Below are 5,380 nucleotides of genomic sequence, written 5' to 3' on the forward strand. Positions count from 1 at the left end.
TGAGATCCAAAGATCCTGTGTGCAGATGAAAGAAACTTCCAGCAGGTCAACCGTCACTGCAGCACTCCACCAATCTGGCCTTTATGGTAGAGTGGCTAGAAAGAATCCTCTTCTCAGTAAAAGACATGTGAAAACCCACCTGGAGTTTGCAAAAAAGCCCCTAAAGGACTCTCAGACTGTGACAAACAAGAACTTTTTAGCCTCAATTCTAAGTGTTATGTCTGGAGGAAAACAGGCACTGCTCATCCATCACTTGGCCAATAATTTCCCTACAGTGAAGCATAGTGGTGGCAGCATCCTGCTGTGGGGGTGTTTTTCAGTGCCTGGGACACAGACTGGTCAGGTTGAAGGAAAGCTAAATGGAGCAAAGTACAGAGATATTCTTAATGAAAATCTAATCAGAGTGCTCTGGACCTCAGACCGGGCTGAAGGTTTACCTTCGAACAACATAATGACTCTGAGCACACAGCCAATATAACACAGGACTAGCTTAGGGACAAATCTGTGAATGTCTTTCAGTAGCCCAGCCAGAGCCCTGACTCGAACATCTCTGGAGACCCTTAAAAATGGATGTCCATTGACGGTCTCCATCCAATCTGACAGGAGGATCTGCAGAGAAAAAGGGCCATATATTCCCAAAATCCATGTGTGCAAGCCTGGTGGCATTATACCCAAGTACACTGGAGGCTCTAATCACTGCCAAAGGTGCTTTAACTAAGTCCTGAGTAAAGAGTCTTAATACTTACGTCAGTGGAAGAGTTCAGTTTAGTCATTATGGGGCATTGAGTGCAAAATGAGGGGGGAAAAATAGAATTTTAAATATTAGTACAAGGCGGAACATAACACAAATGTGAAAAAAAGTGATAGGGTCTGAAGAATGCAACCTATATACTAGTACTACGTAACTTGTGTGTCTCACTCCTATAAACTGGCCATACACATTAGATGTACTGTATGTGGGCCAAATCTGACCATCTTGGCAGATGATGGTGAGGGAGACAAACACATTCCTCTGGCAGCACCCTCCTCCCCCTGTTTCTATTGAGAACACATGCATGCTAGGCTGAGTTGATCATGTATGTTTGCAGAGGGATCGAGAGTGATAACTGTACATGACTAAGCATACATAAAAACTGTCAGTCATTGAGTAGAACCACGCACATGACTCCTATTCATAAAAAGAGCAGAAATTAATAAATTGCATGTTTTACTGAATCGCTTCACATAAAATCATATAACAATCTGCTCATCTCCTCCTACTCTATAACATGCTGCATGCAGATTACATTGCATTTCATGGTGACAGGTTCCTTTTAAAATAAAACATTGGCCATTCTGAAATGGTGGAGCATATTAATAGTTAGTATATGGCAACTTATTTTCACAATTTAGAAAGTTTGAATAGTGTTGATCGTGCACCAAAGTTCTTGGGTGTTCGCAGTGGCGTGCCCAGGGTGTTGGGGAGCGTCCTTTCTCTGGCACCCCGCCCCCAATACTTGACCACATACCTCTTACATCCAGTGACATCTCCTGTCATGTAGACCTTCTCTTTCCTCTTCATCTCCGTTAGACCGCTATGACAAATTCTTTCAGCCACATCTCGTCTCTACAGAGTTTGAAATACAGACACGTTAGATTTCTCAGTTTTTCCATCAACCTCCCTATCCTGGTGTCCCCACAGTGTCATCCTGCTGCCACCCTCAATTCTGTGCCCGTTGTGGCCCCCAATGCCCCAAGTACTATACTGCTGAAAAAATAGTGACATAATTGCGGTGATTTATCAAACTGGTGTAAAGTAGAACTGGATTTCTAAAAGAGCTGTCAAAAATGAAGGGTGGGATCTGATTGGCTGCTATGGGCAACTAAGCCAGTTCTACTTTACACTAGTTTGATAAATTACTCCAAATGTCCCTATAGTGTCCACAGCAGCTATAATGTCCCCTAGAGTGCCCCCAGTAATAATAACACCCTATATTGTGCTCTAGGTAATAATCCCTGTATAGTGTCCCCAGAAATAATAGAATTGCCCCTACAGTGCCTCTCTAATAACAACGCCCCCACGCTGCCCCCATATAGTAATTTCCTCCACACTGCCCCCACACAGTAGTTTCCTCCACACTGCCCCCCACAGTAGTTTCCCCCACACAGTAATTTCCTCCACACTGCCCCCCACAGGCGTTTCCCCCACACTGCCCCCATATAGTAATTTCCCCAACACTTCCCCATTTAGTAATTTCCCCAACACTGCCCCCCCACAGTAGTTTCCCCTACACTGCCCCCACACAGTAATTTCCCCCACACTACCCCCATACAGTAATTTCCCCCACACTGCCCCCATACAGTAATTTTCCCCACACTGCCCTCATACAGTAGTGTCACCCACACAGTAGTGTCCCCCACACTGCCCCCATACAGTATTATCCTTCACACATCCCCCATACAGTAGTATCCCCCACACAGCAGTTTCCCCCACACTGCCCCCCACGCAGTAGTTTCCCCCACATTGCCCATATAGTAATTTTCTCCACACTGCGCCCCCCACAGTAGTTTCCCCCACACTGCCCCCACACAGTAATTTCCTCCACACTTCCCCCATACAGTAGTTTCCCCCACACTGTCCCACACAGTAATTTCCCCCACATTGCCCCCATACAGTAATTTCCCCCATACAGTAGTGTCCCCCACACAGTAGTTTCCCCCACACTGCCCCCCACGCAGTAGTTTCCCCACATTGCCCATATAGTAATTTTCCCCACACTGCCCCCCCCCCACAGTAGTTTCCCCCACACTGCCCCCACACAGTAATTTCCTCCACACTGCCCCCATACAGTAGTTTCATCCACACTACCCCCATACAGTAATTTCCCCCACACTGCCCCCATACAGTAGTGTCCCCCACACAGTAGTGTCCCCCACACAGTAGTGTCCCCCACACTGCCCCCATACAGTATTTTTCCTCACACAGCCCCCATACAGTAGTGTCCCCCACACTGCCCCCATACAGTAGTGTCCCCCACACAGTAGTTTTCCCCACACTGCCCAAATAGTAATTTCCACCCCCCCTTACATAGTAATCCTTCCCATAATTATTGCCCCCACATAGTAATCCCTCCCATGATAATTTGCCCCCACATAGTATCCCACCATATTTCCCCCCCACATGTCCTCCTTTGTGCACCCCCCTCATGTCCCCCAAAGTTGGCACATAAAATAAATGGAAAAAAAAACTGGAAAAAAACAAAGCTAAAAGCTGAATACTTACCTGCGCTTGCTCGCAGAGTCCCGGCACTGTGCTGCTGAGTCCTGGCACAGGCGCACGCGATGACTTCATCGCGCGCGCCTGCGCCGGGATTTCACTACCGCATAGGCCTCAGGCCTACTAGGCCTGAAGCCTATGGCGGTGATCGGCGGCGGGGCAGGTAACTATGCGCTCCGCTCCCGTGCCCCGCCGCATTATGTAGGTGTCAGCGCTTCAGCAATGAGCGCTTCCATCTGTATTGATGGAAGCGCTCATTGCTTCTGGGCCTGGCAGTGGCATCCCCGTGAGAGCCGGCATCCCTGTGAGAGCCGGCACCCCTGTGAGAGCCGGCACCCGGGGTGGACCGCCCCCCCCCCCCCTTCAGGGCACGCCACTGGGTGTTCGGGTGCTCAGGTTGAACACCTCGGGATGCTCGGGTGCTCTACCGAGCACCTGAGCATAATGGAAGTCAATGGGAGAACCCGAGCATTAAACCAGGCACCCACTGCTCTGAAGAAGGGAGGGTGTCTGGTTCATAGGGAAATGTCAGAAATTGATGGAAACACCACTGAAATGGTTCGGGAACAGCATGGGGAGGATGTCTGGAAGCATCTTAGACTCCCAGGTCGCTGCAGGGAACGATGTTGTCTGAGTAGTACGCCACTTTTACAGACTGACAATAATATGCACAAAACCGAAGATAAAATCGATTTTAGAGGAAAATTGTTAGGAAACATTCTTTCCTGGATAATTACTTGTATATAAAGTGCAAGTGCTGCCAAAAATTACAAGGAAGAGGCACTCCAGTACAACCTGTATATCACATAAAGGAGGGTCTCATTCACATTGTGGTACAATAGTTCAGGTAGTGGGACTCCTACACTCATAAAACCTATGCAAAGTGAAAGAGCTTCCAATAATTACAAGGAACTCCAATACACCATATATTACACATAAAGGAGGGCAAAGAAAAACCAAAAAAGGGGGTCAGTCAGCACATACCAAACCGCAGAAGCACATTGCTATGGCAGGGAACAACATTGAAAGACAGAAACATGCAATGCGACAATTAACGGCAATATAGAGTACAAAATTGCATAATAATAACAAGTGCTACACTATAAGTGCGAGATACTTGGCAAATCGTTTTGTACAAAATTATTTGAGCCCGTCTGCCTAGCGTCAAGGCGATCTCTGTTAGATGGGTTCCTACGCTAAATTCTACCTGTTAGGTGCCATGACGGCTACCATACACTTCAGGGAGTGTAGGTTACACAGCAGGCCCACTCCACAACATCACCGGCGCCAAATGGCTACCAAGGACTGCAGTGAGAGTCCACAAACTATCCCACTCCTGGTGCCATGGCTTCAGTGAGTGAAGGGGAGCAGGCCTGACTATGTACTAACACTAATTAAAATCAGCCTATAAAGGAGGGCATCATACACTCTTGAAAAATTATGGATTGATGGCCTGCTGGTGACCCTCAAAAACATTAGGAGCAAGGGCCTGCTGGTGATCCTCTAAAACATTACGGGCAAGGGCCTGCTGCTGAGCGGACCATCTAAAACATTAGAGGTAAGGGTCTGCTGCAGAGCTGACTCTCTAAAACATTAGGGGCGAGTGCCTGCTGCTGAGCTGACCATTGAAAAAATTATGGGCGTGTGCCTGCTGCTTAGCTAACCATTGAAAAAAAATTGGGAGAGGGCCTGCTGGTGAGCTGACCCTGTAAAACATTATGGTTGAGGGCCTGCTGGTGAGCTGACCCTCAAAAACATTATATGCGAGGGCCTGCTAGTGAGCTGACCCTCTAAAAGATTGCAGGTGAGGGCTTGCTAGTGAGCTGACCCTCAAAAACATTATGTGCAAGGGCCTGCAGGTGAGCTGACCCTCTAAATGATTGTAGGTGAGGGCTTGCTGGTGAGCTGACCCTCTAAAACATTACATGCAAGGGCCTGCAGGTGAGCTGACCCTCTAAAAGATTATATGCGAGGGCCTGCAGGTGAGCTGACCCGCTTAAAGATTGTAGGTGAGGGCTTGCTGGTGAGCTGACCCTCTAAAACATTATATGCAAGGGCCTGCAGTTGAGCTGACCTTCTAAAAGATTGTAGGTGAGGGCCTGGTGGTGAGCTGACCCTTTAAAA

This window comes from Bufo bufo, chromosome 8 (genome assembly GCF_905171765.1).
Source record: "Bufo bufo chromosome 8, aBufBuf1.1, whole genome shotgun sequence".
Taxonomy (NCBI): domain Eukaryota; kingdom Metazoa; phylum Chordata; class Amphibia; order Anura; family Bufonidae; genus Bufo; species Bufo bufo.